Source organism: Schistocerca piceifrons, chromosome 4 (assembly GCF_021461385.2).
Source record: "Schistocerca piceifrons isolate TAMUIC-IGC-003096 chromosome 4, iqSchPice1.1, whole genome shotgun sequence".
In the NCBI taxonomy this organism is placed as follows: domain Eukaryota; kingdom Metazoa; phylum Arthropoda; class Insecta; order Orthoptera; family Acrididae; genus Schistocerca; species Schistocerca piceifrons.
Window position 1 is genome coordinate 33,559,765 of NC_060141.1, and position 13,378 is coordinate 33,573,142.

Sequence of the window (13,378 nt, forward strand, 5' to 3'; positions counted from 1 at the left end):
TCTACTAGGAACACATGAATCTCAGATAACTGTGACTTTGCAGTCAGTGGCAAAGAGGCAGGCAGTATCTAACACTAGTGTAATGCTGGCCATGAACTAAATCTAAAATAATATATTTTACTCATTGATAGCCAACTGGAGAAATGACATTTTTTCAAAGGTTACATTTATGATGGCATTGCAGATAATTTTCTGAAAGATAATATTCTTTTCTGTGAATAGAGTTCCTTCAAAACTGATTTTTAGAATGTGCACATTAACGGATACTCTGCCATTTGCTAAGCCACAAGTTTTTCTGCTGTATTTAAAGGGTACACCATGAAAACAATTAAATCATATATAATAACAATATCACATGAAAGTATTTTCTTGGTATCAGTATTTAATCTAGAACTTCATTGAAATGCCCATATCTCTCTATATAAAAATGACATCAGCTCCAATAAGTAACTTTAGCGACCGTGGTATCTTTATTGCCTCTCTCTGTCATTATCTATATTTCTTTTAATTAGTTTCTGTCGTATATCAAAAATGAAATTTAACCTGTACATAGCTTTTACATGGAGCGCACAGTTATGTAGATAAAATGGCACAGTCACTGGCTCTGAAATGGCTAGGAAGCTGAATTTGAAGCAGATACACAAATTTTTGTTAAAATGGTATTATAATATAAATGATTAAATCAATACCAAGATTACAAGACCGATGATGTTTAAGCCATTTGTATACCATGGACACCTTCGTGTCACACTTTCAAAAGTGGAACACAAAATAATTTTCAAATTTTCTGTTTTGGTACTCCAACAATATACAGCTGTGTTGCATACTTAAAGCCAATGTTTTTTCAATTGTTGATTACAAAATATTTATTTATAAAGGCAAACTCTGTAACTTTTGATAAGTATCATTCCAGTAAAAAGCCACATCACCACTGGTGTGAACAGTGACAATGTAGTAAGTTTCTAATATGTCCTTCCAATGTTCACAATAAACTGTAATTCTCTTTGCAATGACCAAGATTGATACTGACTGCATTCATTGTACTCCACCAACAAAGGGTAAAACTGCACTGGCATAACCACTTTGATCAAAAATATTGTCTTATTAAAACTGGCCTCCTTTATCAAACAATATGCCACACATTTAAACAAATTTTTTGTTACAGGTCCCCAATAAGATGAGAGAGATTTTAAAGATAGAAATGACTATAGGATACTAACACATATAACAGGCAAAAAATAGCATCAAGGAAGAAAGTAGACAAGAAATGGTTATAACACATATAAAAATGTTTATACAAATGATTATCAACAGTGTATGGGAATCAACGTGACGACTTGCATGTTTCTTAGCATTTAAGTAAAAGAAATATCCCACAATTTTAAGGTTTAGGAAACCCAAAACAGGGTATTGTGCCTGAGTTACAGAATTAATAAACCACATGTTTTATCACAAAGAAAATGATATTCAATTTTTCAGTTTTTATTATTGTACAAACTTTATGTAAGAAATAATTATACACAAATGAAAGATTTTTTATAAAAATAATGCACATATCTTAAATATATGATCAGTCATACAAAGAAGACACTGCTATGGTAGATCCAGCATGGATGATGTCCACAGTGCTCTCAGCCTAAACAGAAACAAAAGTGAATCACTTAATATAGCACATAAATAATATGTTTTCTATTTTATGGAACAGCTATTACAAAGCTACTAGCCTTTGCTAATTGGTACATGATTATTCTGATTATCATCCTATAAGATGCAGTCACTGTATGAAGAGTGTCTTTTTAATAAAGTATATGAATTGACTGAATACAAAATGTGACTGAGTGCAGTACCCAACTTGCTTAAGCATGTGCACATTCTGCAAACATGAAAAGCCAAAATCTCTCATATCACTGCCCTCTCCCTCCCTCCCTCTCTCTCTCTCACTGACTATGATTTACAATGGCTGTGGGGGAAAAAATCCTCTCACATGTGAATTGTGGCCAATGATTTTAAATGTCAGGGTAGAAGGCCATAGGCCATGATGTAGCTGAAATTCAGTATGTCACGTATGTTGTCCTTCTGCATTGCAACAAGAGATGGCCATATTAATATGTGTGATAGTACAAAGAGTGGCAGGGTTAGCATTAAACCAGTTAACCCTTTCGCGGGCCATGCGGGATATACTTCCCACTAAATGTATTTCTGTATAGTGTTTAAGGGAATATGTCTTACCACTTCTGTCTATCTTGTGGCGGTACACTGCACCAGGTGTATGAAAACTGCTACAACAACCAGTTTTTGTTTGTCGTGGGATCACTACTGTTGTTGGAACACATTGCTTTGTTTCTGCAATATACATTATTGAGACCTCTATCACCTCATACCTTTATTGTGTGATAAAGTTTCAAGGATTGTTTTCCAATGTGGTAAGTAAACTTTAATATCGGTAACAAATATTTTTTAAATAAAGTAAAAGAAAACATAAAATAAAAACAGAAAACACTATTCATTATTTTTTTGCATGTAATGGCAACACACAACAACTCACAACAGGAAAGTGGAAAATCCAATTACCATCACAATTTTAATACATCACAAAGGTGCCATGGTGATATACACTATGTGATCAAAAGTATCCAGACACCCCCAAAAACATATGTTTTTCATATTAGGAGCATTTTGCTGCCACCTATGCCAGATACTCCATATCAGCGACCTCAGTAGTCATTAGAGAGCAGAATGGGTCACTCTGCAGAACTCACACACTTCGAACGTGGTCAGGTGATTGCTTGTCACTTGTGTCATACATCTGTATGTGAGATTTCCACACTCCTCAGCACCCCTAGGTCCACTGTTTCTGATGTGATAGTGAAGTGGAAACATGAAGGGACATGTACAGCACAAAAGTGTACAGGCCGACCTTGTCTGTTGACTGACAAGAGACCGCTGACAGTTGAAGAGGGTCGTAAAGTGTAAGAAGAAGACATCTATCCAGACCATCACACAGAAATTCCAAACTGCATCTGGACCCACTGCAAGTACTATGACAGTTAAGCGGGAGGTGAGAAAACTTGGATTTCAGGGTCGAGAGGCTGCTCATAAACCACAAATCACACCGGTAAATGCCAAACGATGCCTTGCTTGGTGTAAGTAGCGTACACATTGGACGATTGAACAGTGTAAAAATGTTGTGTGGAGTGACAAATCATGGTACACAATGTGGCGATCTGATGGCAGGGTGTGGGTATGGCAAATGCCCGGTGAACATCATCTGCCAGCATATGTAGTGCCAACAGTAAAATTCGGAGGCAGTGGTGTTATGATGTGGTTGTGTTTTTCATGGAGGGAGCTTGCACCCCTTGTTGTTTTGTGTGGCACTATCACAGCACAGGCCTACATCGATGTTTTAAGCACCTTCTTGCTTCCCACTGTTGAAAAGAAATTCGGGGATCATAATTGCATCTTTCAACAAGATCGGGCACCTGTTCATAATGGACGGCCTGTGGCGGAATGGTTACACAACAGTAACATCCCTGTAATGGACTGGCTGGCACAGAGTCCTGACCTGAACCCTATAGAACACCTTTGGGATGTTTTGGAATGCCGACTTTGTGTCAGGCCTCACCGACCAACAACATTGATACCTTTCCTCAGTGCAGCACTCTGTGAAGAATAGGCTGCCATTCCCCTAGAAACCTTCCAGCACCCGATTGAACATATGCTTGTAAGAGTGGATGCTGCCATCAAGGCTAAGGGTGGGCCAACACCATATTGAATTCCTGCATTAATGATGGAGGGCACCATGAACTTGTAAGTCATTTTCAGCCAGGTATCCGAATACTTTTGATCACATAGTGTATGTACCACCACAGTTTTTGGTCCTACAACACAGCAATAAAATTATCAAAAAATAAGTAGAGTCAGTTGATCACAGTTCTAACAGGATAGCAAAAAAAAAAAAAAAAAAAAAAAAAAAAAAAAAAAAAAAAAAAAAAAAAAAAAAAAAAAAAAAAAAAAAACGCTAACTCGACCACACATTTCTCTTAGAATCTGACAGGGATTACATCAGGTCCTGGAGCTCTGTTCAGCTTTAGTGATTTCAGCTGTTGCTCAACATCACTGACACTAGTCTCTACTGATGATCATTGCAGTGGTGGTTGTTGTTGTGGTCTTCAGTCCTGAGACTGGTTTGATGCAGCTCTCCATGCTACTCTATCCTGTGCAAGTTTCTTCATCTCCCAGTACCTACTGCAACCTACATCCTTCTGAATCTGCTTAGTGTATTCATCTCTTGGTCTCCCTCTATGATTTTTACCCTCCACACTGCCCTCCAATACTAAACTGGTAATCCCTTGATGCCTCAGAACATGTCCTACCAACCGATCCCTTCTTCTAGTCAAGTTGTGCCACAAACTTCTCTTCTCCCCAATCCTATTCAATACCTCCTCACTAGTTATGTGATCTACCCATCTAATCTTCAGCATTCTTCTGTAGCACCACATTTCGAAAGCTTCTATTCTCTTCTTGTCCAAACTATTTATCATCCATGTTTCACTTCCATACATGGCTACACTCCATACAAATACTTTCAGAAACTACTTCCTAACACTTAAATCTATACTCGATGTTAACAAATTTCTCTTCTTCAGAAACGATTTCCTTGCCATTGCCAGTCTACATTTTATATCCTCTCTACTTCGACCATCATCAGTTATTTTGCTCCCCAAATAGCAAAACTCCTTTACTACTTTAAGTGTCTCATTTCCTAATCTAATTCCCTCAGCATCACCCGAATTAATTCGACTACATTCCATTATCCTTGTTTTGCTTTTGATGATGTTCATCTTATATCCTCCTTTCAAGACACTATCCATTCTGTTCAACTGCTCTTCCAAGTCCTTTGCTGTCTCTGACAGAATTACAATGTCATTGGCAGTGGTATCAAAACTAAATTACGGGAAAACACATGGATTTTCCAATGTTAAGAAACATCTGGAAATGAGAGTTCAGTATTTCTGATTTTGCTTTACTACCCTCAATCTGAGTTCCTGTCTTGTCCTTGAGTTTCTGGACACTAAATTTGTATAATTGGTTTGTTTTGTAAATATTATTTGTATTTTTACGCTGGGTCTTGCCTAGGGAAAACTATGCTATCGAACGAATACATCGATAGGTCGTGTGGAGAACCAAAGTGTTTAGGGTCTTTGGTAGCGTTAACTCTGCCTCGTGGAGCGCGGACAGAGTCTGGCTGGAGGAAGTCGGTGGAGCAGGTGTGGTGTGACACTCCCGTGAGTTGTCGCGCTTTCGGGGTTTGGCAACATGTAATTGCGCTCGACTTGCTATGATAGTCTCTGACACGGTGTCGCGGATGGGAAGCATTAGCTGGTGCACATCAAGAGCCCGTTTCGCCTGGTCACAGTGTCCAGTCGAAGGCACGCCAACATCCAGCTTCTGCAACGGCGACGGTCGACAATGAGTGACTGGCGCCACCTCCTCGACCAACGACTTCAAACCTTCAATCAACCAACAAGGAAGACTGGAAGCACGTAAAGTTTTAGAACTGTATGGCAGACCTCAGCTTTTCAAACTGTTGCATCACAAAATTACAGCAACTTGGCATGAACCTTTGTTGCTCATTGTCCCAATTGCATTACCAAGTAGGGTCCCTTCCTTTTCCGAAATGAACCCAAGTGTCGTTGAAATTCAGACGCCAGCATTAAAGTGATATCATTCCATTTCACTGCTTTAATTTCAAAGTTCAGTTAAGGTATTCATAGCTGGCAACAATATTTAGATTACACAAGCACAGATTAAGAGTGCGAGTTTTGTTAGCATATTTTAGCTTACCTGTGACTGCAGCTCAGCTTGGTACGTACTAAATGTTACTATTGTTAATTGTCCAGAATCATTTAATTCAAGTTCAAAGTTAAATCTCTTATTTCTAAATTGCGTAGATTCAAGTAGCTTTTGAAATGATTGTTGAGGTAGCCTAAGGCTAACCTTCTTTGACTGAATTTCGTAGTGCTTCAGGAACAAATCTCACTATTAATTTCAGTCACTAAATTAACTTTCAATTTTCCGGTTTTATCAATTCTTTTGCTAAATTAAGTCAGAGTGTAGCGAAATTTATTACTTCTGACAAACATTCAGTTTTCACACAGCACGTGCCACCCTCTGTTGCCATGCTTTTAGTGCTAATTATATGTGCATTAATCTTTCTTTTTCAGTTATCATAGTAGCTGTCCATAGGACTGGCGACCATAATTTTCCCCAAATCTCAAATATCTAATTAATGCCAACTAATTGTTAACGTAACGACCGCGCATTTACTTTCTATATTAATTTTACCCTTTTCTCAAAATTAATTTTCGCCAATTTCATTTGCATTTTTCCTTTCATTTAGATGTAACCCTTTCCTCCCTCTTTACCGACAAATTAACTTCGGTGACGATTGCTTTTCCCAAATTTCCATTAGGTACACGCGGTTTAATTTTTCACTGTCATTTAGGTCGATAAGTGAGGGGGAGGTTACAGTTAGTCATTAAAGGCTTTGCACATTGCTCTGCTGATAGTAATACACATTTCAGTTACCATCTCTTCCTCTACAGCCTTATGCTTTCTAGTATACCTATTATGTGGCACTCTGTTTCTTAATAATAACTGTATACCATGAAGACTACATCCCATCATAAGCTGTTTTATGAGGTATACAGCTTGGTCAGAAACAATCTGAGGAGCTCGTACAGCTGTTGCAGGATAGGTTGTGCTGAGAAATAATAATAATAATTCAATATGTTGCACTGTTTCTGAGTTAATCTGCATTGAAGTTAGGCAATTAGGCCATTGCACATGCAAATTCAAGCAGCCTACCAGATACAAATAGTTTTAGTTGTTCTTATAGCGCAGGTGTTCCTGACTGTGAGTGAGACTCCTCAGCTTCTGGCTCAATTTTGATCCTTACTCAGGGTCGTCACAAGTTTCCCAATGTGAAATTCCCAGATATTTCCCTGATTTCCAGACAAGTTTTAGCATTTTTCCCTGACAAATTTTGAGATTTTAAGGGTAAGTTCAGCCAAAAGTTGACAAACTGTCTTTGCAGCTATGGTACAAGAAACAATAGTGCAAAAGAGGAAATATCTAAAAAGAAAGTTTGCAAGCAGGTGGCGTTTCCTGATGTGAGCAAAAGTCTTAAATACTAACATCCATATCTTTTATAATGAACTGCCTTAGATGGAGAAAGCAAATCAAATGGTATATGTGTTTCATTAAGACCACTGATGTTATTTTATTTCAGTAAAATGAAACCCATTTGGTGGCAAAAATATGCATTTCCTTGGAGTTGCAAGACAGATTTAAAATACCCTCACTGATATCTGAAATAACCTCAGAAAAAAGTAGGCCTCTTGAAAGAAGTGTATGAGGTGGGGAAGAACTGTGTAAAAAACAGTGTAGGTGACTGCCAATAAAATGTTGGTTCTACTACGTTCGCTATTGTCAATTACTGGCTCAAATGGCTCTGAGCACTATCGGACTCAACTGCTGTGGTCATAAGTCCCTTAGAACTTAGAACTACTTAAACCTAACTAACCTAAGGACATCACACACATCCATGCCCGAGGCAGGATTCGAACCTGCGACCGTTCCAGACTGTAGCGCCTTTAACCGCTTGGCCACTTCGGCCGGCTGTCAATTATTGTCCACAGTGTTATATCTATTATTTTACAAGTATTGTGTGATTTCTTCTTTCAAGAAATATATGAGTACAAAGCATACAAACAGCCAGTGACTGTCACAATTTTTTTTCTTCTTATTGTCCATACTTTCTAATGTATAAACTACTTTTGAAGTGCCGAAATGTACAAGAAAAAATAAAATGTCTATAAAACACCACACTGTACAATGTATTTGTGGTGAGACAGTCGCAATTCGTGAAACCCATCACCCATGGCCTCTGGCCTGCTGAGGAGCACCGCAGTCCTGGGTTCATGGTTAAACTATGAAAATCCACTGCACTACACCACGCACAAGCAGACCCCGCCTGCGGGCAGATCAGTGAGACTAGGTCAGACGGACAGGGTCTGCATATTAGCAGGAACCGAATGGCTTCAGATTGGCAGGCCTGATCCATTACAGATACCCGCAGAAATGGCCTGTGGTTTTGGCCATCATGGAAATCCACTCTTGTGGCCAGCTATTCATGAGCCACAGACACCTTGTTGATGAGACCACAGTGATCAATCCATGCGACTGATAACTTGTTCGAATACTCTGAGAATCAATAATGATGAGGATAGGTGGTAACTCACTGTAAAGATGATTACTTAGCCACAGACAGGCATGTAGAAAAGACAATCACACTCTCACAACTAAATTTTCAGTCATAGCTTTTGTTAGATAACGAGAGCACACACACATTCACACAATCACTCAGATACAATTCTTGCACACATGACCACCATCTCCCGCCACTGCATCTACAGTCTCTGAGAATCAGATCCAAACAAACTACTCCTCATGCCTCCCTGCCTTTCGTTGCAGCTGCTAGGTATGGCACCACTGACAGCATGCTGAGAGGAGTGGTAAGAAGGGGAGAAGCATTAGTAATGAGGGAATATGGAAGTGGTGAATGTACTCAGCTGCACCCAGCCAATGACGATATATGACACCTAAACCATTTCATTTACTGAGAGAGAAACAAGATTTTTCCAGTTTTTTTTCTCTTTTTTTTCCCCAAATTTCCCTAATATCTCCCTAATTTGCCTGATCCTACCCTTGTCAGATTTTTGTATCACTTTCTTGTTCAGTTTTAGGAAATCAAATGAAGAACACACCTGGCAACACCATCTCTGGAGCGCCGCTTCAATCTGTGTGCTGTGCACAACAAACTGATTGACTAACTTCAATACTAATTAACTTGGAAATGTTGCAACATAACAAATCTTTTTCTTGACAATCATTTTTCAGCACAACCTACCATGCAATACCGTTACAAGCTTTTCTGATTGTGACCACCCTGTATTGGTCCAGCACGTTGTCACCTACTTTTTTAAACTTCAGCCACAACGTCAGCAACTTCAACAGCAAACAGTTTCAAGCAGATATACATTTGTCATCAACTGATCAAAAGTAAAATAAACTTGATATCTGTCATGCTGAAGTAACAGCTTACATTGCACACTGAAACACAAAAATATTATTTAATGTCAGCTGAATTGGATGGAGATGCTTCAACTGTCAGTTGGGTCCAGTAAAATGCAGAAGAAGAATATCTCCGAACATCAAAACAGAGTAAGCTCTGTAACCATTGAATCAGAATTAAAGACTTTTCTGTGTGCAGACAGACTAAATTAACCTGCAGTTCAGAGACAGGGAGCCCCAGACGCAGCAGTCATGTACGAGTGAGTTGTGCTTGTGTTTTCTACTTTAGAAGATGGCCTTTAGGCTGACGGCTTAAATGTACAGTATAGCAGTCTTTTCAACGTGCCTGTCTATAAGTTAACATCTCCTCTATATGGTGAGTAACAGTCAACCCTTTTCATAATATCGGCACAACAGAGTAAGTAATATAGTGTAATTTATGAAAATCTGTATATTTTATCTTACACACTTTTCTCAAAATTACATAATATTTTTGATATGAATTCTTTAGAAATCTTACCTAACTACTGACTGAAGTGATGAACATTGAGAATAATACTGTTTTAGAAGTTTTTGTTGATATGGTATACCCAAAAACAGGTGCAATGACACTAGAAATTTCTCACACTCATACTGTGTGTCACTTTTCTTCTTCCTTGCTTTGCACACTACACAATTTCTGGAGTGTGACACTGGGAGGGGGAGGGGAAACAAACCAATAAAATGTGTCCAATTTGCTGCTTGCAGTCTGACAGGAGAAATTCCATACTGGGAGCTCTCTATGTCTATTGTTGTCTGCTCTAGTATGTCCTTAGCTACCTGAATTTTAACTGATTGAAACAAAAAGTTTCTCCTGTCAATCTGTTTAGTAGGGCATATGCATAGACCATCCCTATGTCCACGAGGTAAATGAAAATGTTCTTATATCCTTTGGTGTATCTTTTCATGGGAGGCAAGAAAGATGAATAACTGCTGGGTCACTGAATTATTGTATTGTACAACAGCTTAGTCTATATGGACTGAGATTTGTTTCCCCATTCAGTTTTTCTTGTTGCTGCCATATTGGCATCTGTACAGACAGTGGATAGAATATTTAAACTCCAGGTAGGAATATCAGCAATGTAGGAAAAGACACACTGCTACTTACTGCAAAGAAGACATGTCAAGTTGCAGACAAGCACGACTGACACACACATATAGGTTTCGGCCACAGCCTTCATCAGTAAAGAGAGACACACAGGGATGCAACCAGCAATCTGGAGGGGAAGGTGAAGGGTAAGGGATAGTAGTGTACAGGTGGGATGAGAAGTGAATGCTCTCTGGTGGAGTGTGCTGGGAGTAGACTCCAACAGGCACAGTATCAGGAGATTATGGGGCAGGGAGGTGGGGAAAAAAGGAACAAAAAATGAGAGGAGTGGGGAAAGACAGGTGAATGCATTGGCAGAGGGCTGCAAATAAACAAAGAGAGAGATGAGAATGGGGAGGAGGTGGGTGGGGACAGAATGTTACCACCGTAGGTTGAGGCCATGATAATTATGGGAGCAGAGAATGTGTTGTAAGGATAACTCCCACCTGCGCAATTCAGAAAAGCCGGTGGTGAAGGGAAGGATCCAGATGGCTCAGGTAGTGAAGCAGCCATTGAAATCAAGTGTGTTATTTTCAGCTGCATGTTGTGCCACAGGGGGGTCTACTTTGCTCTTAACCACAGTTTGGTGGTGGCCATCCATCCTAGTTGACAGCTAGTTGGTAGACATACCAATATAAAAAGCTGTGCAGTAATAGCAGCAAAGCTTGTAAATGACATGGCTGCTTTCACAGATAGCCCAGCACCTGATTGAGTAGGGCAAACCTGTGACAGGACTGGAATAGGAAGTGCTGGGTCGGTGGATTGGGCAGGATCTGCACCTGGGTCTTCCACACGGATATGATCCTTGTGGCAAGGGGTTGGGATTGGGAGTGACACAGGAATGGGCTAGGATGTTGTGGAGGTTGGGTGGCCGACAGAACACCACTTTCGGAGGGGTGGGCAGTATCTTGGGTAGGATGACCCTCATTTCAGGGCATGATGACAAGTAATCAAAGCCCTGGTGAAGGATATGGTTCCGTTGTTCCAGTCCAGGGTGGTACTGGGCGAAGAAGGGGACACTCCTTTGTGGCTGGTTTTTGGGGTGGTGGGAAAATTATGGTTGTTACAGGAAATGGCACGGGAGATCTGTTTGCACACTAGGTCTAGGGGATAGTGTGTGTATGTGAAGGCCTTGGTGAGACACTCAGAATACTGAGCAAGGAAGTTTTTGTCACAGAAGATATGCTGTTCCCCGGTAGCCGAGCTATATGTGAGGGATTTTTTGGAGTGAAAGGGATGACAGCTGTCAAAATACAGGTACTAGTGGTGGCTGGTGGGTTTAATGTTGACAGAGGTATGGATAGAGCCATCAGAGAGGAGGTCAACATCTCGGAAGACGGAACCTGGGTTGTGGACGACCACATGAAGCGGATGGGAGAGAAGTTGTTGAGGTTGTAAAGGAAAAAAGAGAGTGTTTTGGCCCTGAGTCCAGATCATGAAGATATCATCAATGAACCAGACTAGGGGTTTGATGTTTTGGGAGGCTAGGAAGGGTTCCTCTAGATAGCCCACAAGAAGGTTGGCACAGAACAGTGCCATGCGGGTGCCCATGACTGTGCCGCAGATTTGTTCATATACTGTCCCTTCAAATGAGAAGTAGTTGAGGGTTAGGATAGAGTTAGTAAGCCATATGAGGAATGAGATCATGGGCTTGGAGTCTGAAGGACGTAAGGGAATGTAGTGTTCAATAGTGATAAGACCATGGACATGAGGGATGTTGGTCTATATAGAGGTGGCGTCAACAGTGATGAGTAGGGATCCAGGAGGTGAAAGGGGGGGGGGGGGGATGGTGGAGAGGCGATGACGGAAGTGGTTGGTGTTTTTGATGTGGGAGGCTAGTCTATGGGCAATTGTTCGGAGGTGTTGATTAATGAGTGTCAAAATTCTTTCAGTGGGGGTACAATAACTAGCCACAATGGGGCATCCAGAATTGTGGATTTTGGGGAGCATGTAAAAGGTAGGTGTGCAGGGTGTCATAAGAGTGAGGAGAGAAATGGATTCATGGGAGATGTTCTGGGAAGTGCCTAACGGCTTAAGCAGGGATTGGAGTTTTTATTGGACTTCTGGGATGGGATCACTCTGGCAAAGTCTACAGGTGGAGGAGTCAGACAATTGGGGGGAGACCATCCGACAGGTACTCACGGCAGTTCATCAAAACAGTGACCTTTATCTGCAGGTAGGATGATTAGGTCAGGATTTTTTTGAGGTTGTGTATGGTTGTTCTTTCTTCTACTAAAACGTTGGTGTTTTGAGGAAGGGACCTGGGGAAAGATGGTGAGGCTAAGTTGGAGGTACGGAATTTCTGGAAGGTGACCAGCAGGTTGTTAGGTGGGAGGGGAGGAGGATAACAGTTGGATGGTGATATGAACTGGAAGAGGCAGGGTTCTTTGTTGGAAGGCTTAGCAGCATAGAAGTATTCTCATTGCGGTGATCGGGAGAAGGAGAGTAGGTCTTTGACAAGTCCAGCATGGTTAAATTTGGGTGTGGAGCTAAAGGTGAGGCCTTCGGATAGACTGAAATTTCTGCCAAGCTAAGGGTTTTGATGGAAAGGTTAACAACAGTGTTATGGGAATGTTTTTGCTCTGGATTTGGTGGAGGATTGGTAGGGACTTTTGGGGGTTGTAGAAAGCTGAAAATGTCAGCTAGGAAGGTTTTAGCTGCTATGAGGGGTGGACGAGGAGGAACACTGGGGGTAAGACAGGGGTTGGATACTGGTGACCTGACGCAGCCGTAGGATATCAGCAGTTGGCTAATTTATGGAGGTGGTGTCTGGAATGCTCCTCCAGCTACTGGAAAGCAAGGGATCAGTTTCAGAAATGTGATGTATGGAGTAGGGATTGGATAGTAGTAGTATCTTGCAGAGGGAGCAGAGGTGGTTCTGGGATCCTTGTACCATAGAGATATGTTTTTGCTGTACCAGGTTTGTGAAGGCCAGGTATTGGTGGAATCTGAAAAGATGTAGGTCATTGTGAAAGGAGGAGTGGGTCCCAGAGAAATGAATCTTTACAGTTATGCCATTTGGGGGGATTCCATGGTTTAAGCAGCATTTGAGAAACAGGATGTCTGACTGAGTATTAGCCATAGAAAGAGAAACTCTTCTAAACTGGTGCAGAAAGA

The 13,378-nt window shown here is 40.8% G+C and overlaps 1 protein-coding gene across 1 annotated transcript in view; it reads right to left on the minus strand.

The window, feature by feature from the left end:
• Nucleotides 1-1,466: 1,466 nt before the first annotated feature.
• LOC124794644 (autophagy-related protein 2 homolog A) overlaps nt 1,467-13,378 on the minus strand; it is a 496,478-nt gene continuing 484,566 nt past the window's right edge. Inside the window, exon 37 of the mRNA XM_047258162.1 lies at nt 1,467-1,636. The gene's annotated coding sequence lies outside the window, so the exon portion shown is untranslated. The remainder of the gene's footprint in view (nt 1,637-13,378) is intronic.